A 25,563-nucleotide genomic window follows, 5' to 3' on the forward strand; every position below is an offset into this window, starting at 1 on the left:
TTGTGCAATTTTGAGGGTCAATGGAAAAGCAACTATAGATTTACCAGTAAAATCTATGGAGTTTGATAAATGACAGTGGATTGAGATGCTTGTTTTTACATTCATTTGCTAAAAAAGTAACTTTTTCTTCATTTTTCTTTGTTTTGATATAATTAACTTTGAATTTACTCTGAGTTTTCATGAGCATCTACATGATCTGTGAATTAAAATATAGGAAATACATGATTTATACCGAAAAATGCAAAATACAGCGGAATAATATGAAAAAAAATTGGTGATAAATCAGTTAAAAAAGGTAGAAATAGAGAAAAATTCATTTGAGAACTGCCACAGAAGTAGCACTGGGTCTTTCTGTATGGGTTAAGTTGGTTATTTTTACATGTAAATATAGCTGAATATCATCATGACAATCAAAACCATCATTAGGAAAAGACAAACATGCTTTATCTAACAAACATAATGTAAAAACTGTGATTCATACATGTGGGCAGCAATGAGCAGCATGTTTTCCTCATTTATTATGTCCTGTTTTCATTGTCATTCTTATTAATTTGTGCGGAATGTATGGACATGCTGTAATGTTTACATCTCATGCTCATAAATATATTGGACAACAAACTCAAACCCAAGGGAGACTTAATAAAATCATGTCCTGCAAGCTGTTACAAAGCAAAGTTGCCGACCATAAGAAGCCTACAAAGACTCCAGTCACCATTGTTTTTATAAAGATGTTCATGCACATATAGGCCTTAAAAATTATACAATATCAAGCCTTAGTTTAACTGATGCTAAAAGGGAATCAGACAAACGCTGACACTGGAAAAGCTACTATAGTTTTAGCTTCTTTTTTGCATGTGCATGTTTAAAACTATGATTGAAAATGTACTCTTCCTATAAATTAAACATAGTTATTAGTCAGTAGAGTTAGTTAAGTAGAAGCACATCATTTAATTAGTGAGTTCATAAGAAAAGGCTAAGCCACAAACAGAATCAGATAATTCAAAACATAATTCTAATAAAGTTGCAATCCAAAAGTTGTTTTATAACAGCTGTATAAATGTTTTGTATTTTATTTATTGAGAGTTATTAAGTATGCTGAGCAGACTTCATAAAGAGGGCACTGGTGGGTGCATAAAATCAAGCAAAGTATGTGTTTGAAACCACTTAAGTGATAAACAGGCAAAAATGGAATGCCGTTTTCGTGGCGGAGGAACATCCACAGTAAACAGTCGACTTTTTTTGTTGGTGCTTGTTTGACAAAATAATTTAACGGAGTTGAAAATCTAGTATTAAAAACATTCAAGATTAAGCTGGTTTGATCCGATTACAGCAGAGCTTTACAATCCTTAGTAACTGACTTAACCCTTTATCGGGCAAGTGACTATTTTTGGTCATTTCTGCATACATTAAAAGACAGTGACAGCAACAGTTCCAGTGAGGACAGTGAGTCAACAATCTCAGGTCCGATGCGGTCTATTCTATTCTATTCTATTCTATTCTATTCTATTCTATTCTATTCTATTTATTCTGTATATATTTACACTTTTTTTTAACTGTTTTGCACTACGCACCACAAGAGAGTTGTCTTTTTTAATTTCGTTGTACATATGTATAATGACAACAAAGGCATTCTATTCTATTCTATTCTATTCTATTCTATTCTATTCTATTCTATATATATTCACACTTTTTTAAAAATTGTTTTGCACTACGCACCACAAGAGAGTTGTCTCTTTTAATTTCGTTGTACATATGTATCATGACAATAAAGGCATTCTGTTCTATTCTATTCTATTCTATTCTATTCTATTCTATTCTATTCTATTCTATTCTATTCTGTATATATATATATATTTACACTTTTTTTTAACTGTTTTGCACTACGCACCACAAGAGAGTTGTCTTTTTTAATTTCGTTGTACATATGTATAATGACAACAAAGGCATTCTATTCTATTCTATTCTATTCTATTCTATTCTATTCTATTCTATTCTATTCTATTCTATTCTATTCTTTTCTATATATATTCACACTTTTTTAAAAATTGTTTTGCACTACGCACCACAAGAGAGTTGTCTCTTTTAATTTCGTTGTACATATGTATAATGACAATAAAGGCATTCTGTTCTATTCTATTCTATTCTATTCTATTCTATTCTGTATATATATATTTACACTTTTTTTAAGTGTTTTGCACTACGCACCACAAGAGAGTTGTCTCTTAATTTCGTTGTACATATGTATAATGACAATAAAGGCATTCTGTTCTATTCTATTCTATTCTATTCTGTATATATTTACACTTTTTTTTTAAATTGTTTTGCACTACGCACCACAAGAGAGTTGTCTCTTTTAATTTCGTTGTACATATGTATAATGACAATAAAGGCATTCTGTTCTATTCTATTCTATTCTATTCTATTCTATTCTATTCTATTCTATTCTATTCTATTCTATTCTATAACAATAACTTTTTTTTTATTTCACAAAAGAAATAAAGCCTTGTTCTGTCCTCCAATAACACACTGAGGTTTAAATTTGGAATGTCAGAGTAAAAAAAAAAAAAAAAAAAGAATGTCCAAGTATTTCTATGAGTGCCCTATAAAGGGTAAAGTGACGGACAGTTAATTTCCACACACAAAGGAGGGAGGCATGCTCTGCAGATCCACACAAACTCTATTTAACTACACTACACACACACGGGTTCAGGTGAAGATGCAGGTGATGCAGGTGATGGGTCTACACTCTCTGCTGATACCTGTCATGGTGACGGCAGAGTCTAGGGGAATGATATTCTTTTGGACCAGCTCCAGGGGCCCCGGCCTGAGAGCCAGCTTCTCATTCAGGTCTTCGGCGAGACGCGCTCGCTTTAGCCTCATCTGGGCCTCCAGAGAGGGGCCGTCTGAGGAGGGGTCTGGGCAACACACAGCAGGACCACAACATCAGCAACATGGGACATGACAGGGAAACACTGTCTGCTTTTGGATACAGCGGACAGAGAGTCACAAACACAGAGAAAAGGAGAAGCATCACATCTGTGCTCTCATCTGTTTACACTTGAGTTTAGAAGAAGTCGACTTTTTAGAGCAGGGGTGTCAAACATACGCACGGATGAATTTGTTGAAGACATTCAACACAGTGAAAGGTGTCAAAATTTTCAGCAATGTCATATTTGTTACTAAGGGTCAGTTCAGACTAGGGATGTAACCATTACCGGTATAACGATAAACTGCGGTAAAATTGCAGATGGTTAGTATTACCGTTTAAATTCTAATTATCATGATAACTGTGTTTGATTACTGCACTTTTAGGGAAAAACCGCCTATGTAAAGATCTGCTTTTATGTCAAATATTTAAGTACAGGGTGGGGAAGCAAAATTTACAATATTTTGAGGCAGGGATTGAAAGACAGTGTATGACCAATTAGTTTATTGAAAGTCATGACAATTTATTTGCCACAAGAAAATTGACATAATAGAAAATGTTTTTATTCTATGTGTCCTCCTTCTTTCTCAATAACTGCCTTCACACGCTTCCTGAAACTTGCGCAAGTGTTCCTCAAATATTCAGGTGACAACTTCTCCCATTCTTCTTTAATAGTATCTTCCAGACTTTCTCGTAATAGTTTTGCTCATAGTCATTCTCTTCTTTCCATTATAAACAGTCTTTATGGACACTCCAACTATTTTTGAAATCTCCTTTGGTGTGACGAGTGCATTCAGCAAATCACACACTCTTTGACGTTTGCTTTCCTGATTACTCATATGGGCAAAAGTTTCTGAAAAGGTATGGATAATAGTGTTAGGTATGATTATGACATCAATATATGTTTGGTTTCAAAACAATTGACGTAGTGCCTGCTGAGAAAAAACAACTAAATGTTCATTGTAAATTTTGCTTCCCCACCCTGTATGCAATAAATTATATACACTTTTCAAATCAGAGTTTATATATGTTGTGTGTTTTTTGTCCTTTTACGTTTTTATAGTAGGTTAAAGTGAAAAAATAATAGACAGATGATATAGATGAAGTTGTGCTGAAAAAAAGATACCGAACATGGGTATAGTGAACATTTGTTTATATAGTATATAAAGGCAAAATCAAAAGGACTGAAAAACGGACAAAATAGACTCAGACCACTAAGGGTTAATATTTGAATGTTTATGCCAAGAGAAAGTACATTGTGCCAATTATTTTCTTTTATTTTTATTTTTATTTATTTATTTATTTATTTAATTTAACCCATTCATGCACAGTGGTCACTCCAGTGGACAGTTCTTCTCCAGCTGTTCTCTTGTATATTCATAGGTTTTGTTGTTTTACTTCCATATCAGCCAACACAGTGGACACTAATGCACCACCCCATACACTGACATTGAAAACATTACTGTGTATTGTTGTTCTTGATAAACCTGATCTGCACTAACATGTTTGAGTGTAAATCAATTGCTAATCAAAATTGGGAATATGATAAAATGTGAGCTGAATTAAGAATGTTTTTATTTTATACTTTTCACACAGTATATCCCTTTTTGATATTGCATTCTTTGCTTCAAAAATTAAACATAGTGGAGTCCAGTGGAGTGGACATTTTTGGAACTCCACGAAAAAGGTAGATTTGTTGTTTGTTAACCGAAAGGAAAAAAAAAAGTCAATTAAAAAAAAAAAAAAAAAAAAAATCACTTCAAAGGAAAAAAGTGTCCAAATGCAGTTTTTTGGATCGTAAATATATATATATATATTTATATATATATTTTTTTGCATTCAAACACTCTTTTTTTAATTGAAATTTTTTTTAGTTAAAGCAATCAAGAAACAAATCTACCTTCATAAAAAACAGGTTTATTAAAAAAAAATTCAATCGCATTGTTTTTTCATGCCTACGGACGAATAAAGACGCTCAGGAATAAAATCTTGGCTGAAGTTCTCATAATTCATGCATGAAAGGGTTAATTTTATTTTATTTTTTCAAAATACAACTTGGTTAAATTATTTCAGTGTGTGTATTAGTACTTTTGAACATTTCGAGCACAATTTCAACAATACCACGATAATAATGATAACCGTGATAATTTTGGTCACAATAGCCGTGATATGAAATTTCATATCGTTACATCCCTAGTTCAGACTGCAGGCAAATGTGGCCCAAATCCGACTTTTTTGTCCATATATGACCTGTATCCGATCTGGTAACGATAGTTTGAACAGCACAAATCTGATTTTTTTTTCAAATCTGACCCAGGCCACTTTCATATGTGGTCCTAAATTCAAAATGTATTTGATATTTTGCAATGCACCTTCAGTCTTCAGCATTTATCCGAACTTTATGTCATTGAAATGCGACAAACGTCACAATTCTGCATCCCAGGAGGAGAAGTGGCGGGAAAAACATACTTCCATACATTCCATAAACACAGTGTGTGCCTGTGTGGTCACGTATTACGTCAGTACCTCTTTTCTTTTTTCTTTTCGTTTCTTTTTTCTTTTCATACTCAAAACTGATAGAAGTCGCATTTAATGTGTAATATGAACAAGCACACAAGAAAATCAGATATCACCAAAAAATCCAAATTGTGCATTAAGTCCTGCTGTCTGAACGCAGCCTAAACGTGCCTTTTGCAAACTGTAATGTGCACGTATACATGATAAACTGAAGCATAATATTGTTAAAATTGCACTTATTTTCCTTACGAAATTTCAGGTTGTTCAGGTTTTGCACCAAATTAAAGAAAACAATGGAGTTGTCATTATTTTTAGGTTATCATGCTGTTATTTTACTGGTCCGACCCACTTGATCAAACTGGGCTGAACTAAAATGATTTTGACACCCCTGTTTTTAGAGTTTCAACAGGATTGTGATACTACAAATAGAAAATATGATGCATTGCTGTAGATTAAACCACCAGTAGTTTATAAAATATGTAAAATAGCACAAATGAACTCAGTCATAAACACGTACAGCAGAAAAATACAACATTCACAACAATATTCATCCAAAAACAACATATATAAAAGTCAAACACTAACAGGAATAGTTTTACTGCACAATGATGACTTTGTCTCTTTATATTTTTCTGCCCAGTGTGCAAAAGTGAGAAGTAACACAATACTAATACTTCACAAGTAGATTTTCAGGTATTTGTACTTTACAGCGTCTTACTTTACTCCTATTTCCTTTAATTCCAATACATGTAAGTGTAGTATTGATCACTTTACTACAACAGTCAAAACAGGGAGACTTAAGTCTGAGAATAAGAGAACTCATACCAACATGGATGACGGGTTTTTGGGAGAAATATTACATATATTACATATATTATATGTCACTTTTACAATTTGACCACATTTTAGAGCTTCTTTTCATCTAAAGTTTCTTTCTTTCTTTCTTTCTTCACATAAAACTAACTTTCTGTTTTTTCATCTATCTATCTATCTATCTATCTATCTATCTATCTATCTATCTATCTATCTATCTATCTATCTATCTATCTATCTATCTATCTATCTATCTATCTATCTATCTATCTATCTATCTATCTATCTATCTGCGATTTTTGTACTTATACTCGTGTAAAAAAGCTGAATCAGTCCTTCTGCTTGAGTAAAGAACATGCAGACTTTTACCACCTCAGACACAAAGTAATTCATCAATATTTATCAGTTAGTATGAGTATGTCCAGACAAGGTTATTATCGCATTGTATATCATAACGAAATGAAGAAAACTGGAATTAAAAAGGCATTTTTTTACCTGAAATAAATAAAAACTATAATCAAAAGAAAAAACACTAACTACCTGAAATTGTATTGTGTGTTTACAAAACAAACCAAAACATACAAAAATTATAGATAAAATTCCCGTCGTTTTCATCTTTGTCTTTGTGATTGACATCAAATAGCGGGAGGCACTATACGGCACTTCACGGTCCGTCACTTCTCGTCACTTGCCGTTTAAAGTTGTCTTCTCGTTCCCACTTTACCTGGAAACATGAAGACTAAAGTTGGGAGAAAGCAGCAGAGTCCTGTATCGGATTTATATGAATACGATGGCGAGGAAGATAAAAGATATGAAAAAACTAAACTAAAACAAAAACTAAGCATTTCGAAAAAAGACTAAAACTAATAAAAACTAGCAAACCTGCTCTAAAAAGTAATCAGTAGTAATTACTAGTGGTTGTCATTAAATTCGGACAGTTATTTAGTTGACACTTTACTATATCTAGTCATTTGTTATTATTAAGTGATTGTTTCCGTAATTAAATAACTACGGAATTTTTAAAGACATGATCATAATGAACATAAAAAACATTATTTATTTCTTTTTTTTACTTCTAATAAAGATATATGCAATATATATCCACAGGACTTTTAAAACTTATGTTTTCTTTAACTCTTTCATGCATGAGTTATGAAAACATTAATCAAGATTTTTTTCTTTATTCCTCTTTGGGCATTAAAAAAACAATGCAATTAAATTATTATTATTTTTTTTTTATGAAGCTATTTTTCATGGAGTTGCAAAAATGTCCATTAAGCTGGACACTATGTGTTTAATTTTTGAAGCAAAGAAACATGTATTTACTGATATACTGTGTGAAAACTCTGAAATAAAAACATTAAATGCTGCTAATTTGATGTTTTCTCACATTTTAAAATACACTACAAACAAAAGTTATGGATATTTTTTAATTTTTGGGCTATTTTTTTCAGTTAGGATTCTCGCACAGCGCTTCTTACTTTTTTGTGTGTGAATTGAAACACTTTTTTTTTTAATGACCAGACATAGTTTCATTTACAAATGGCAAAAATGACCAAAAAAAAAAAGACCAAAAAAAGAGAAATATCCTTAACTTGTTGTTTTTAGTGTACTCTAATACTAGTCATTACTCACTTCATGGACATAATATGCCAAAAAAAACCCAAAACAAAAAAAAAAAAAAAATTTGTTAATTGCAGTCTAATAACGGTGACAAGGAATTGATTTACACTCGAACATGTTAGATTGGGTTTATCAAGAACAGCAAAGTTACAGTAATGTTTTCAATGTCAGTGTATGAGATGATGCATAAGCATCCACTGTGTCGGCTGATATGAAACTAAAACAACAAAATCCATGAATATACTAGAGAACAGCTATAGAATAACTGTCTACCACTATGCATGAAAGGGTTAATTTCTTGTTCATTTTAATGCCTGGAACAACTAAAGGTACGTTTGTTTGGACAAACATAATGATAACAACAACAATAGCTCATAAGAGTTTAATTTAAGAGCTGATATTTTCTTGATAATAACCAAAATCACTTCAGTTCTTCCATCAATATCTATGGCATTGTACTGACAAAAACAGTGCTTTTAGGCATTCCATGTTTTCTTTTCTGTCTGTTTTAGTCACATGATACACACAGGAGTTAGTACTTGATTGCATAACCATTGCTCTTGATGATTTTTTATGGTCTGATAACTGTTTCCGAGACTGTACGTATAGTTAATATTAATATTATCCATAGATACACAAATTATTAATACTGTAAATATTGTCTCTATTTATATTTAATGTCTTTTTTTTTTTTTTTAGCTCTATTCTTATCTTACTTTTGTCAAATGTTATGTTCTATTTTCTTATCTTACTTTTTAGTTTTTGTAATTTTATGTTCGCTATATTCTTGTTTTCTGAAGTATTGTTGTTTTTTTATAGTACTTTTAGGCATTCCATGTCTTCTTTTCTGTCTGTTTTAGTCACATGATACACACAGGAGTTAGTATTTCATTGCATAACCATTGTTTTTGAGGACTTTTGATGGTCTAATAACTTTTTCCGAGACAGTACGTATATTTATTATTGTTAATATTATCCATAGATACACAAACTATTAATACTGTAAATATTGTCTCTATTTATATTTAATGTCTTTTTTTTTTTAGCTCTATTCTAATCTTACTTTTGTCAAATTTCATGTCCTGTTTTCTTATCTTATTTTTTAGTTTTTGTAATTTTATATTCGCTATATTCTTGTTTTCTGAAGTATTGGTGTTTTTTATAGTACTTTTAGGCATTCCATGTTTTCTTTTCTGTCTGTTTTAGTCACATGATACACACAGGGGTTAGTACTTGATTGCATAACCATTGTTTTCGATGACTTTTGATGGTCTAATAGTTTTTTCCGCGACTGTATATTGACCCAATCGATATTTCCGAAGCAGGTCTAACGTCGGTCCAGCTGCTACACCCCCATAACACCTAGACACTGTGAGTACTGTGAAAATAAATGGAGCGGCTGTAATTAAAGGGCTGCGGCGAGTGAGATTTTCGACCTTCCTCAATCTCTCTTGGGTAAATCCAGTGTAAATAATCAGGGCCTGAACTAACCTGGCTCCGCCTCGAATCTACCCATAGGACTGATGTCCATGGAGGAGCACTTATTTGGTCAAATATAATTTTAGTTGGATTTTTCAGAGGGCTGACGTGAGATACGGTGCCAAAATTAAATGAATAATACCGAGTCGAGAGTTATTGTGTAGATGAACTGGATCTGAAAATGGAGAAATGACCTGCAGTGTTAACGTTACATTAGAATAAATCTGCGGTATTTAGCACTTTCATCTCCAGATGCAGTGGATTTTCTGTTGCATGTTGCATGTAAATCAGAAAAAAATATAGAGTCCTGTTGTCAAAGGAAGATGAAGGGAATAAGAAAAGAAAAGGATGAAGGGGACAGTGAAGCGGCTGATCAAAAGACAAATGAAAAACGACATAAATCCCATGTGTGAGAAGTGTGAGGAGGAATGGGATAATGGATAAGAGACTTTGCACGTGAATAGTAAATTACTGGAGTGTCAAAGTCTAAACTCCTGAACTAGATAAGTGAGCCAAAAATAGAAAGAAGGAAGAAAAAGGTGATGAAAAGCTGCTACGGAGGACGAAAAAGGAAGGTTATACAAAGCAAAAAAGGAGGGAAGAAAGGAGGATAGATAGATAGATAGATAGATAGATAGATAGATAGATAGATAGATAGATAGATAGATAGATAGATAGATAGATAGATAGATAGATAGATAGATAGATAGATAGATAGATAGATAGATAGATAGATAGATAGATAGATAGATAGATAGATAGATCAGATGAAAAGAAAACAGAAAGTTAAAGTTTTAGGTGAAAAAAGAAAGAAAGAAAGAAAGAAAGAAAGAAAGAAAGAAAGAAAGAAAGAAAGAAAGAAAGAAAGAAAGAAAGAAAGAAAGAAAGAAAGAAAGAAACTTTAAATGAAAAGACAACAGAAGAAACAAAATGAAATGTAAAATCAATAAGGTTTGAGGTGAAGTGAAGGACAGGAACAGAGGAAAAAAAGGGAAAGAGAAGGCAGAAAGGAAGATAGTTTTAAATTAAAAGATAAAGTAAGAAAGAAGTATAAAAATGGAGGAAAACAGACAGAAAGACAAGGTTAGAAAGAAAGAAAGTAGGAAAGAAAAAAGAACGAAGAAACTTAGATGAAAAGACAACAGAAGAAACAAATTCAAATGGACAGAGACAGATAGATAGATAGATAGATAGATAGATAGATAGATAGATAGATAGATAGATAGATAGATAGATAGATAGATAGATAGATAGATAGATAGATAGATAGATAGATAGATAGATAAAAAGAAAACAGAAAGTTAAGAAAGTCTGAGGTGAAGTAAAGGGCAGGAAGAGAGGAAAAAAGGAAAAGAAGAGAAGGTAGAAAGGAAAATAGTTTTAAATTAAAAGAAAAGACAATGTAAGAAAGTATAAAAATGGAGGAAAACAGACAGAAAGATAAGGTAAGTATGACAGAAAGAAAGAAAGAAAGAAAGAAAGAAAGAAAGAAAGAAAGAAAGAAAGAAAGAAAGAAAGAAAGAAACTAGATGAAAAGAAAACAGAAGAAACTAATAAAATGTAAATGTGTGTAAATGTTTGAGGTGAAATAAAGGGTGGAGAGATAATAACAGATCAAAAGAAAAGAGAAGACGTACGAAGTAAGGAAGTTCTTTAAATGTGATGTAATAGATTACAAAGGTAATACAGAGAAAGACCTTACAACACAGGTGTCAAACATGAGGCCCGGGGGTTAAATCCGCCCACCAAAGGGTCCAGTCCGACCCATGGGATGAATTTGTGAAATGCAAAAATTACACTGAAGATATGAACAATCCTTTTAGTTCAGGTTCCACATTCAGACCAATTCAATTTCAAGTGGGTCAGACCAGTAAAATACTATCATAATAACATATAAATAATGACAACTCCAAATGTTTCTCTTTGTAAATGTAAATATTTTCATGTATTTACACTAAAACACAGTATAATGTTGCAAAAAATGTGAATAACCTGAAATGTCTTAAGAGATGTAAGTACAATTTTTAACAATATTCTGCCTGTAATTAAATGTTTTGTGTGTTTGTAGATCCACTGTGATCTGTAAGTTCTAATGTACATGTGGAAATGATAAACTGAGGCAGAATATTGTTAAAATTACACTTATTTTTTCAGTTTGTTCATGTTATTCACATCTTTTGAAAGGATAGTTTGTAGATGTAAACCTTTTCATAATGTAAATTTACTTTTCCTCGCTCTAAAACGCAGAGAAAAGTTTGGAGTTGACATTATTTATATATATTTATGTTATTATTTTACTGGTTCGGTCCACTGCAGATCAAATTTAGCTGAATGTGGCCCCTGAACTAAAATGAGTTTGACACCCCTGCCCTACAATATACACTGAACAAAAATATAAACGCACCACTTTTGTTTTTGCTCCCATTTTTCATGAGCTGAACTCAAAGGTCTAAAACTTTTTCTATGTACACAAAAGGCCTATTTCTCTCAAATATTGTTCATAAATTTGTCTAAATCTGTGTTAGTGAGCACTTCTCCTTTGTCCTTTGCTGAGATAATCCATCCACCTCACAGGTGTGGCATATCAAGATGCTGATTAGACAGCATGATTATTGCACAGGTGTGACTTAGGCTGGCCACAATAAAAGGCCACTCTAAAATGTGCAGTTTTACTGTATTGGGTGGTCCAGGGGGGTCAGAAAACCAGTCAGTATTTGGTGTGACCACCATTTTCCTCGCACAGTCAAAACTTGTGACATCTGTGGCATTGTGCTGTGTGATAAAACTGCACATTTTGGAGTGGCCTTTTATTGTGGCCAGCCTAAAGCAAAAATCATGCTGTCTAATCAGCATCTTGATGTGCCACACCTGTGAGGTGGATGGATTATCTCAGCAAAGAAGAAGTGTTCACTAACACAAATTTAGACAGATTTGTGAACAATATTTGAGAGAAATAAACCTTGTGTGTTCACAGAAAAAGTTTAGATCTTTGAGTTCAGCTCATGAAAAATGGGAGCAAAAACAAAAGTGGTGCGTTTATATTTTTGTTCAGTGTATATCCTGTATAATAATGATAATAATAATAATAATAATAATAATAATAATAATAATAATAATAATAATAATAAATAAATAAATAAAAATAATAATAATAATAATAATAATAATAATAATAATAATAATAATAATAAGGCAGTAAAGACAGATGGAGGTGTAGAACTGAAGAGGCCACCCAGCTGGACCGGTCCGGCCCTGGTGCCCTTCCTCTGAGGGGAAGTGGTCTAGTATGATCTGCCAGTCCACAGCAGAATGAAGTCACCATGTTTATACCCACTGACTCCCCCCCACGCTCCCCCACTCCCCCTCCTCATCTGATTTAAGAGCTGATTTGACATGCAGGTACACACTACGTATGGTTCGGAGTGTGTTTAAGAGTGTGTGACCGAACCGCCTCGAAAATGTGTCAGACCGTGGCTGAAGCGACTGCGTGAGCGTATAATGTAACACGATCGGGTGAGTGTGACGCGGGCCCCGCCGACTTCTAAACACTGCACGCTTCTATTAAAACACACGATGCACTTTAAACCTATTGTAATACGTATACCTGCTGACTGTATCTGCGAATGTAAACAGGACACTTAGAGGTAAGACGTATGGTGCATTAGACCAGCCCTTTGTGTTTCCATCTACTGAGGATTAAAGCCCCGAGAACCGCTGCTGTGTGTGCAAATGAAAAGGAGAAAATGGGTGTTTTTATGCAGGAAAAAGCACAGTAAACCTGCAGCTACAGCCCTGTTATCTTTATGAGGAAATATCAGATTGTATAAGTGTGTGTGTGTGTGTGTGTGTGTGTGTGTGTGTGTGTGTGTGTGTGTGTGTGTAGACTTGTGGCCAGAAGGCAGACAGTGTGCTCCTATGCAGGCCACACGCCAGTCAGCCCTGAGAGGCCGGGGTGGATTCTTGAATAGCCTAATAAACACCAGATGTTCCATGGGTAATATATACACAGACCCTGTGCCGTGTCCATCTCCCCAGCAGGAATAACACAGCCGGGCAGAGGCAGCCGGCATCCCAACCATCCCATCTACAGCTATACGACGAAAAAGCAGGACTGCGACTCATGATGCAATGAAATCTATTAATTTTCCTAAAGGTGGAGCAGAGAGTAGTTAGCGCCTGGTAGGAACTTTTATGTACGAGAAGCTTATTTACCTGGGTAAAAGAATTCCTGGTAATCTGTGTGGTTTGCATTTCCACCGCATCTCAAACTTCCTGGAAATTTATTCAAATGAAGGCTGAGTTTCTTTTGAGTGTATTCAAGGTCAATGTCAGGGTTATTTATGTCCTCCAGAAACCCAGCAGTGTTTTTTTTTGTCCTCTGTAGTGGACAAGAGTTTCACTGTAAAGGACGTTCCATGATTAGCAGATGCATGTGTGTTGAAGTCTGTTTTGTGTTGGAAGTCATCCTGTTTGTTGATGTTAGCTAATGCCATTTCTAAGCTAATGAATGTCTCTGGCTAAATCAATGATAACACTGACTTTTATGCCGCGTTTCCACGACGTGGAACCGGCTCGGCTCGGCTCGGTTTGGCTCGACTCGGTATTCCTGGAGACCGTTTCAGACCATTACAGGATACTAATGACTTTACAGTATCTGGACGTCATAGCGATGTGGCACGTTATTTTCGTGTTGTCTATTCAGAGAGTTGCTGATAAACTCACTCGTTGCGTGTTGTCTCGTCTGAATTTTAACGTCGGCCATCAAAGACTGAATCTCCTTGACCGACCATGGTGTAGTTTTGGGCTGTTATCATGTGGATTAATGTACCGCTATATTTACTGTCTATTTCCGCATCTGTTTTTTGTAAAACGGTGGGTCACAGAGAAAACTGTCTGACCAATCAGTAGTCTGCAGTGTTTATACGTCACAGTTTAGTATCGCTTGGAACCTCGGCAGAGGTGATACCAAAAAACTAGTACCGGGATCCAGATTCCAGGTACTTTTTCGTAATGGAAACGCAAAAAGGCCAAGCTGAGTCAAGTCAAGTCAAGCCGGTACCACGCAGTGGAAACGTGGCATAATGTACTCCTGAAACTCAAGAGTTTCACAGTTATACTTAAAAAACCAAAACAAACAAACAGAAAGACACAACGTTTGCGCATTTGAAAACCCTCGACCTTCAGTCCACGCCAAAGTTTTTGCACATACGGACGGACAGATGGACAACGAACTGGCTTCAAAAAAGGTTGAAAACCCTGTAGTGGACTGAAGGTCAAGGGTTTTCAAGTGTGCAAACGTTATGTTTGTCCACTTTCTTTGAACCATACCCCACTAACAGCATCATCAGCCTACTGGCGCCCCCCCCTATGCCTGGAAAAAATTTTGTGGGGGGAGTGGGGGGGGCATACTTCTACAAGTAACACGACAGACTTGTATGTGGAGGATGTGTCGATAAAGCTGTGAGAAAGTGAAAGTTAGCTCCCCTCACCTTATCATTGACTATCATTGACAATCTAAATGTATCTATAAATTGTTGCATGATGCTGTTTCCACTCAATTATTTAATGTAAAAAAGCCAAAACTTTTACTTACTGATGCAAGACAGTGCTGCACAAAGATATAAATAAAATAAAGTAGATTAGATTAGATTAGATTAGATTAGATTAGATTAGAACGAACTTTATTGATCCCTTGGGAAGAGACATCAGGAATTAAGGATAAAATAGTAAAAACTGATAAAACAGATACAAACTATTATGATAAAAACATCTAAAACATAACCAGCAGATAGAATAAATAAAAGTCACACACTTATATTAACATTCTAAGTGAACTGTGCATATGTAAATTGTTGGGGCAGTTTTCCAGAGCCTCGGAAAAGGTTCTGTCGCCTTTAGTCTTTAGACGTGTTCTGGGTTCGCCTAAACAAACAGGATTTTTGATCTTTGCGGGGTGAAATATACACTATTAAAAATCTCCGACATGAACAATTAATTTATGCATATCATTGTCAATCCAGCCGAAAAAAAACAGGCGAGGATAAAAAATTCCAATTTCTCTTTTAGTTTGTTACAGTTTACTCAGGCATAGTAATAGATACAATATTTTAGACAATGGGAATAGATTCTGTGAGGTCTGTAAATGTCCATAGACACCAAGAACATGCATATGAACCTTATTATTGTGAAGTAATTCTTCATTTACTTTGGGTATGTCTTTTTAGGTGTTTTTCCCCTGAAAATATGGTCTGGGTTAAACAGGTTAAAAACAACTCTGGTGGACATAGAACTTCCTGATTTCGATCATAAGTGAAACCTGTAAAGGCACCAGGTCCGATGTTGGACATAGAACATGTTGACCAGGGGCAACTTCCATACCTTGGAATCAGAAAGTTCTATGTCCATTTTTGACTTTTTATATCCCTAAGCCTCAGGAGATTTAGAACATGTTTAGGGTAACTTCCATTGTCAACACTATTCCACACAAAAGATGACTGATAACTCTCCAAATATCAGAGATCAGACAGGTGAAATTTTCAAACTGTTCTCTCAAAATGAGGAAAAGTGGACATAGAACCAGCTGATTCTCAAGGGACGAAATGTAAACATTTTCATAAAATGATGTCATTTAATTTTTTTTGTCATTATTTCTAAATTATTATGCGATTATTTTATTGGTCCGGCCAATCTGAGATCTAACTAACTAAGTAACTAACTAAAATGAGTTTCACATCCATGATTTAAGTCTTAAAAAACTCAAAAACAGGTGAACTTTATAAAAATGAACCACCTATCAGTTGTCAACAGAGACGAAGACATTCCACATGTGTCTGTTGAATATTGTGCATTTCAACATGGAGTCTTTAGGACAGGGGTGTCAAACTCATTTTAGTTCAGGGGCCATATTCAGCTAAATTTGATCTGCAGTGGGCCGGACCACAAAAATAATAACAGAATAACCTATAAATAATGACAACTCCAAATTTTTGTCTTTGTTTTAGTGTAAAAAAACAACTACAAAACATTAAATTATGAAAATACTGACTTTTATAAACTATCCAAAAAAAAAAAAAAAAAACCTGAAAAAACTGAAATTTAAATTAAAAAACATAAGAAAATTTTGTGCAATTTTAACAACATTATTCCTCCACTTCTCATTTGTCCATGTGCATTGTGGATCACATCTACAAAGACACTAAACACTGAGGAACAGGCAGAAAAATTACTTAATTTTCTTTAGACATTTCAGGTTGGTCAGATTTGTTCAGGTTATTCACATTTTAGTGTGGCAGGATAGTTTGTAAATGTAAATATTTTCAGAATTTAATGTTATTTTTTGCACTAAAACAAAGAAAAAAATTTAAGTTGTTAATTCTAGATTTTTTTGGCTTACTTCAAGAATTTTTTTACTTAATTGAAGATTTTTTTTGGCTTAATTCAAGATTTTTTGCTAAATTTGAGATTTTTTTTTGGCTTAACTGAAGATTTTTTTACTTAAATGAAGAATTTTTTTTGGCTTAATTCAAGATTTTTTTACTTAATTGAAACTTTTTTGGGGGCTTAATTCAAGATCTTTTTCTTAATTCAAGCTAATTTTTTTTTTTTTTTTTGCTTAATTCAATTCAAGACTGTGGAATTTTTGCACCTGGCAAAAACATCCCATGGGCCAGACTGGACCCTTTGGCGGGCCGCATTTGGCCCCCGGGCCGCATGTTTGACACATGTTTTTTACTTCCGCATTGGCTTCGTTTTTCAGCCGTGGATGTTGCCGCTTAAAGAGCTGGTGGGAACAGATGATGTTTTGGACAGCGATAAGGCGTCTCTTGTGTGTACTAACAAGCGGCACAAATACAAATCTGTGCAACCCTCTTCCATCTGCGCCACCGCCTGCAATCACCAGATAAACAACCAATTGAAATTTCTTTTTAAAAAAGCGCTTGAAGCCTGTTGGCCAATTGTATTTCTCCTTGCTGCCTTATCTGTGACAGACTCCTAGTAACTGATAGGGCCTCGCCGGGCCTCTGGATTCCGTTCTCCTGCACACTTACCAGCAGTTTATCTGCAGGCTGGAGTCTCTGTGAAATGGCAAACGGTGCCAGAGATATCATTCAACAAACCCCTTGGCCTGCAGTCCAGTCCAAGTCCCAGTCCCCGTTACGCTCCTACACTGGCATTGCTCACTGCTCCGGTACTCGCCTGGATGACACTTTAAAAAAAATCGATAAGATCTAAGTTTATAAGCGTCCGTCTGCTGTGTAAACAAACTTATGTTTTTTTTCGTGAATATTGGAATTTGAGATTTCCCAACGTGTGCCAACAACAACACGAATGTTTAGCTGTGTGTGACATGTTCTGCGCTGGCAGTCGAAGCTAAACAAGATAGTAAGTTACAAACATTAACGTGACCTGCAGAATATGGGAGGAGTAAATCGTAGCGACAGTTGGATTTAAGAGGTCTACATGTTCTCATCAGTATGTCTTGGTGTTGGGAGTGTGTGCTGTGCTTGTGTTTGGGCGTGCGTTCTGCTTTGATGCTGTAAACAGGTACCGTCTGCGTAAATCTGCCTGTTTCTTCACAGTCCGAGAGGCTTTTCCAGCACAAGAGCATTCCACGGCGGTCACTCACAGACATGTCTGCCTCTCCACTAACTGCCTGTCTCTCTCTCTCTTTCTCTCTCTCTTTCTGCATACATCCACCTGCCGCTTCCTTTACATTCACCTTTGTTCGTGTCACCGACTGCAGATTTATCTGTCTGGATCTGCTGTTCGTCAGGGCATCCTTCATCTTAACTGTTTTCTTTTCTTCTTATCTCCTTCTCCCTCATCCGTCTTTTAATTAATAAGGTGAGGAATTATTTTTTTAAGTCTACATAACATAAATCCGCACCATTTTGACTCTATACCAGTGTTTTTCAACCTTGGGGTCGGGACCCCACATGGGGTCGCCTGGAATTCAAATGGGGTCACCTGAAATTTCTAGTAATTGATAAAAAAAAAAAAAAAAAAAACTTACTAATAAAAAACATATGGTGAGTTGACAGAGACAATCCCAATCCATAAAAGACATGACAAACTGTGAAGCTGAAACTGAAGCACTGTGGTTCTGTTTATCTGTCAAATGATCATTGTGGTCGGTTTCAGATGCTGCAGCTCTTTCATAATTCATAGTTTTTTGAGTTCATGTTTGTTCAGTATTAATTGTCAGCCTTGTAAATCCAAGCTGGACTGACTGTACATATCCTGACCAAGGACAAAAAAATTCTCACTTTGTGCAGTAATCTACACCTGGCTTTACTGCCTTCGTTCATAATAATATAAATTATACAGACAAAAAGTCTAAAATCAATGTTTATTTGCAACATAGTATAGCAAACTATTACATCAGGGTGTCAAACTCATTTTAGTTCACTTTCATCCCAATTTCGTCTCCAGTGGGCCAGACCAGCAAAATAATAACAGTGAAAAAATTAAAATTACATTATGATCATGTTTACATCTACAACGTTTCCTTAAAAATCTGAATAACATGAATAACTAGAATGTCTGAAGAAAAACAAGTGCAATTTTAACAATATTCTGCCTCAGTTTATCATTTACACGTGTGCGTTACAACTTACATTACAATTACAAATACACCAAACATATAGTACCAGGTAAAATACTGGTAAAAATTGCATGTACTTCTCTTAAGACATTTCCGTTTGTTCATATTCTTCAGGTTTTTCACATTTTTTTGTAAAAGGATGGTTTGTTAACCCTTTCATGCATACTGGTTACTCCAGTGGACAGTTATTCTACAGCTCTTCTCTTATATATTCATGGTTTTGTTGTTTTAGTTCCATATCAGCCGACACAGTGGACACTTATGCATCATCCCATAATACATTGTAATTCATACCATTATTGTAACTTTGCAGCTCAGGTTGATAAACCTGATCTGCAGTAACATGTGTTAAATCAATTGCTAATTGTTATTAGACTGTAATCAACAGTTTTCTTAATCAAAAAGTTTTTTTTTGCATATTGTCTGTATGAAGTTAGTAATAACTAGTATTAGAGTATGTTAAAATGTGTGAAAACATCAGATTAGCTGCATGAAAAATGTTTTTATTTTATAGTTTTCATGCAGTTTATCAGTTTCTGATGATGGGTTTTAAATACATGTTTTTTGCTTCAAAAATTGGTGTCCAGCTGAGTGGACATTTTTGTAACTCCATGAAAATAGGTTCATAAAAAAATTTCAGTCACATTGTTTTTTTGTTTTTTTTTCATGCCTAAAAAGGAATAAAAACACTCAGGAAAAAAAAACTCAACTAAAGTTCTCATAATTCATGCATGAAAGGGTTAATGTAAACATTTTCATTTAATTTTACTTTTTTTCACTAAACAAAGATAAAATCTGCAGTTGTCATTATTTATAGGTTATTATGATACTATTTCACTGATCTGACCCAATTGAGATCTAATTGGTGTGTATGTAGAACCTGAATTAAAATGATTTTACACCATTGATTGTAATTTTTTGCATTTCACAGATTCATCCCACGGGCCAGATTGGACTCTTTGGCGGGCCAGATTTGGTCCCCGGGCCGCATGTTTGAAACCTGTGTATTACATGATCAAAAACAAATTAATTTTAGCAAAAAAAAAAAAAAAGTCTCTGTTTTGAATGTCTGGGGTCGCCAGACATTTGCGATGTTAAAATGGGGTCACAAGCCAAAAAAGGTTGTGAACGACTGCTCTGTAAGAATAAGAAAACCACAGCAGCTGATTCCACCGATCGGTTCTGAGATCTGGAATTCAGGAACAAGGAAAATCAAGAATCTGTTCCATTATAAGTCATTTATTTCAATAATAGTCATGAAATATGTTTGTCTCAATGATGTAATTCATGTAAAACTTGGGAAATGATGCTTCTTTTTACTGCATTCCAACATTTTCAAAGCGATACTGATTGAGCCAAAGGGACTGAAAATCAAAGAACAAAAATATGAAAAGGGAAAATCCACTCATATTTCCCACAGTGGATGTGGAGGCTTTATGTCATCCAGCACACCCTGCCTAAAACGTCCAAAAAACACCCCATTTTATGCACTTAACAACCAAAATACACAGTTTTATTTGCATATCTGAAGCTGTACCTCTTATTTCTTTTGTGTTTACAATAATTCACTTCAGTGTTGTGCTTCTTTGCAACAGACACCTGCATTAGAGCTACAACTGCAGGTATTTGGTGAGTATTTTACAGCTGTAGAGCCGGAAATTTCTATCAAGGAGCTGCGAGAAGTGTGAATATCCTGTTATTTTCATTGGATCATCCGATATTTCTCCACATTTCTCCGTAAATACAAGAAAAAGAACAACAATCATAGCTTTTTTTCGATGAAATCCAGATTTTTACTTTAACAAAACCACCCTTTTGTCATATGATACGGTTTAGGTTAACGATCATTTTGGTTTCCTCTCATATTTACAGTATCATGATCGAGGTAGATGTAATTATGTTTTTATGATAACGTAATGAGTGAGTAAATGTATCTACCTTTCACGTATTGTATTAACCCATAAAGACCCAAACAGCCCCTGGACACCAAAAGAATCTACTGTAATACCTGCTGATCCACTAATCTGACCCATACATGTAAATAATTGGTGTAAAATACAGTTTGTCATCTTTTCATGGTCATCAGATATGACCCATTTGGACGTTCAGAGGCTCTGTAGTTACCGTAGCAACACCGTCATCTTCTAAAACATTGATTCACCAGTAAAACCCATGGAGTTGGATCAGTGGTCGCTTTTCCATTGACCCTCAAATTGCGCAAATATAACTTGCGCATAAAAATTTACCCAATGGAAAAACAACAATTTTGTCCAAAGTCTGATTTTTTTTTATTAAAAGTTTTTGCGCTGGCAAGGGGTGGTTTTTTGGGCGTAGTGCAAATGGTATGTCACGCAAAACTGCAATGGAAAGATCTTTTTTTGCAACTAGAGTCATGTGAATTAAAAAAAAAACAGATGTTGACAGACGCTACAACAAGCAAAGAAGAAGAAGAAACATGTTGTGGTATGTGTGGACACACCAGGAAACCCAATCATTTTAAAATTTAGTACAAGATAGAGGAGTAATATATAATAATAATGAATATATCTGTAAATCGACACCATATTTACGTTCGTTGCCATGTTTATGGAATGACTTCTCGTGTCATCTCTCAATAATAAATAAACAAATCATCGCATTTGTGATTCAATGGAAAAAACCGACGTTACGCACTTCTGTTTTTTCGACATTTAGTAAATATCAGTAAAGTTTTGCACAGATGTCCAATGGAAAAGCGACTAATGACAGTAGAGAGAAACACTTGTTTTTATGTTCAGTTACTGATATATTTTACAAAAAAAAGTGATGTTTTCTTTAGCTTTCTCTGTTTTTGATGTAATAACCCTCAATTTTAACCCATAAAAACCCAAACCTCCACTGGCGACCAAAGTATCTACTGACCTAAACTGTTTAATACCTGTTGATCCACTAATCCTATCACCCATGTAAATAATTGGTGAAAAATACAATTTGTCATCTTTTCATGGTCATCACATATGATCCATTTGGATGTTCAGAGGGTCTGTAGTTACCATGGAAACACTGTCATCTTCTACAACATTGATTCGCCAGTAAAACCCATGGAGTTGGATCAATGACAGTGGATGGAGACACTTGTTTTTATGTTCTTATTGATAGATTTGCTGAAAAAAGTCAGTTTTTCTCTGTTTTAAATTAAATATGGGGAAAATACCTGTTTTTTTACTTTAAAAAAAATGCAGAAAAAAGAGGGTAATATTGTAATAAATAATTTAAGAAGGGTTAAATAGAGAGCAAAATTTGTTTGGGATCTGCCACAAACACTGGGTCTTTATGGGTTAATGTGGAAGTCAAAATCACTAATCTGGGGAATCTCACCATGTAATGAAATGTAATCAGGATTATATGAAAAAGTACGGTCTTAGCCTGTTTCCGTTTGACTGACAGATGTACAATGGGTTTGGAAAACTAGTTTGTAACTTGAGTAAAGTTGAAACGACAGATTAAAACCATCAGGATGAACCCATACTCAGTATTTAGTTATTTATACTATATTATTGCATCCCTGGGACCATCTGGAGCAGGGGTCTCAAACATGCGGCCCGGGGACCAAATGTGGCCCGCCAAAGGTTCCACTGCGGCCCCTGGGATGAATTTGAGTTCCACAGTCAAGGCTGTGGAACTCATTTTAGTTCTGGTTCCACATACAGACCAATATGATCTATAGTCAAATAAGAACAGCAGAATAACCAACAAAAAAGAATGACTGCAGATTTGCTTCTCAGTTTGATGTGAAAAAAGTATTACATTATGCCAATAAACTTCAAATTTTTGTCTTTTTTAATGCAAAAAATAACATTAAATTATGAAAATTTTTACATTTGCAAACTATCCTTTAACAATAAAATGTGAATAATCTGAACAAATACGAACAACCTGAAATGTCTAAAGAAAATTCAGCACAATTTGAACTCTTTTCTGCCTGTTCCTCAGTGTTTAGTGTCTTTGTAGATCTGACCCATAACGCACATGGACAAATGAGAAGTTGAGGCAGAATATTGTTAAAATTGCACTGATTTTTCTTAAGAAATTTCAGTTTTTTTCAGGTTATTCACATCTTTTTTGTTTGGATAGTTCATACAAGTAAGTACTTTCATATTTTAATGTTCTGTTTTTCAGGGGGTTTTTTTTGCTTAGTGCAAAAACAAAGAAAAAAATTTGGAGTTGTCATTATTTATAGGTTATTCTGTTATTATTTACTTGTCCAGCCCACTGAATGGCTGAATGTGGCCCCTGAAAGAAAATGACTCCCCCTGATCTGGAGGATTGAATGGCTCCGAAAATGAATGAATGAATGAATGAATATTAAGCTTTAAAATGTACATGTCTGTTTATTTCTCAGTTGCAACAAGGCAGATTCTGTAGAAAACGTGACATAACAGAGAGAATAGGGTTATATCTGCTCGTTCACTGCACCCCCATCCACCTGACACTGTTCTGTGAAAGCGTGAAGCTGCAAGTGGAAGTGGAAGTGGAAGTGGAAGTGGAAGTGTGCGTGCTCCTGCATGTGCGGCATCTCGGCGTTACTCACGAGGCATGATGCCTTGGTCTGCCAGCTGCTCTCGTGTCCTCCTCTGCTGAAGTCTTAACTGTAGGACTAAAGGAGGGAGGAGGAAGATGGATGGAGAGGAAAGGAGGTGTGGAAGGACAGTAAGGGAAAGAGAAAAAGAAAAAAGCAGGAAGAGACTGAGAATTCACTTGAAATAATACCTGCTGTTACACACTCTGCCATGTAGAGGACTGGCACTAACATAGTATAAATTTCACTTCAGAAAAAGCGAAAGGTTCATTATGTATGGTGGTAATCTTACCCAAATGTATTTTTTCCTCATTTCAACACTTTTTTTCTCGTGTGGTGTCTGACAGCTGTTGTGTGATTGGTCAGACATTTGAAGTGGGCGTGGTTTAACCCTTTAAAACCCTAAGCTAAAATGGTCCGCCTGGACTTTTTTTTTTTTTTTTTTCGTATTTTGGACAATAATAAAATATGCTGTGAGTGAGTCAGTTTGCCCATTTTTCTAGAACAACTTTTTTGTCCAGATCTTTGAAAATCTACACTGCAAAAATCTAATTCTACGAAGTACATTCTTTTTTAATTTTAGTCAAAAAATCTCATCACACTTAAAATAAGACAGAATCACCTATAGTAACTTTTCAGTGAGATATAATAACTTATTTTTAGACCTAGAATAGATCTTGAAAATCTTATTTGAGAAGTCTTACCAAGATAATTTTCCACTTGTGTCCATTGGCAGATTTGTTTTTGCTTGAATTAAGAAAAAAAATTCTTGGATTAAGTAAAAAATCTGCCAATGGAACAAGTGAAAATTATCTTGGTAAGATTTATTGAAAGTTCTCATATCTCACTGAAAAGTTACTCTTTAGGTGATTATGTCTTATTTAAGTGTGATGAGATATTTTGACCAGAAATGACAAAAATACACTTAGTAAGATTTGGATTTTGCAGTGTATGTGTGTTGGAGCTTACATGTAGTTTGTGCGGGAGCTGGTTGTTTCTCATAGTTACTTGACTCCATTTTAAGCTAAAAGTAGAGACGTACTGATGAACTCAGGCATGAACATGAGGATTTTTAACCAACTCAAGTTCTGTGTAACCATATCTAGTATATGGCTTTTATACATTAAATGACAGCAGTTTTCAGACATGTTTTTTCTGGAAAAAATTTAAATCTTACCAAGTATATTTTTCTCATTTCTAATCAAAATATCTCATCACACTTAAAATAAGACATAATCACCTAAAGAGGAACTTTTCAGTGAGATATAAGAACTTATTTTTGTACAATAGATCTTGAAAATCTTATTTCAAGAAATCTTACCAAGAAAATTTTCACTTGTTCCATTGGCAGATTTTTTTTTTTGCTTGAATTAAGCAAAAAAATTTTGAATTAGGCAAAAAAAAAAAAAAAAAATCTTATTTCTTGAAATGGGATTTTTCAAGCTCTGTTGTCTAAAAATAAGTTACTCTTTAGGTGATTATGTCTTATTGTAAGTGCGATGAGATATTTTGACTAGAAATGACAAAAATACACTTGGTAAGATTTTTGATTTTGCAGTGTATGTGTGTTATGAGTGTACATGTAGTTTGTGCAGGAGCTGGGTTGTTTCTCACTGTTACTTGAACTCCATTTTTACATTAAAAGCAGAGACGTACTGATGAACTCATGAGGATTTTTAAACCAAGTCAAGTTCTCTAGATCTATATCTATATATGGCTTTTATACTTTAAATTGATCACAGTTTTTTCAGACCACATTTTTTCTGGAAAAAAATCTAAATCTTATCAAGTGTATTTTTCTCATTTCCAGTCAAAATATCTCATCACACTTGAAATAAGACATAATCACTCTAAAGAGTAACTTTCAGTGAGATATAAGAACTTATTTTTAGACAATAGATCTTGAAAATCGTTTTTCAAGAAATCTTACGAAGAAATTTTCATTGTTCCATTGGCAGATTTTTTTTTTTTTGCTTGAATTAAGACAAAAAATTTTGAATTAGGCAAAAAAAATTTAAATCTTACCAAGGGTATTTTTCCATT

General features: G+C 34.4%; 1 protein-coding gene and 1 pseudogene across 5 annotated transcripts in view; one reads left to right on the top strand and one right to left on the bottom strand.

Annotated features, from left to right (window-relative positions):
• Positions 1-23,571, bottom strand: part of LOC115410093 (myocardin-like) — an 87,114-nt pseudogene extending 63,543 nt beyond the window's left edge.
• The window catches only part of LOC115410092 (myocardin-like), a 466,879-nt gene that overhangs the window by 361,351 nt on the left and 79,965 nt on the right, over positions 1-25,563 (top strand). The window lies entirely within an intron of this gene.

This window comes from Sphaeramia orbicularis, chromosome 19, assembly GCF_902148855.1.
Source record: "Sphaeramia orbicularis chromosome 19, fSphaOr1.1, whole genome shotgun sequence".
NCBI classification, from domain to species: Eukaryota; Metazoa; Chordata; class Actinopteri; order Kurtiformes; family Apogonidae; genus Sphaeramia; species Sphaeramia orbicularis.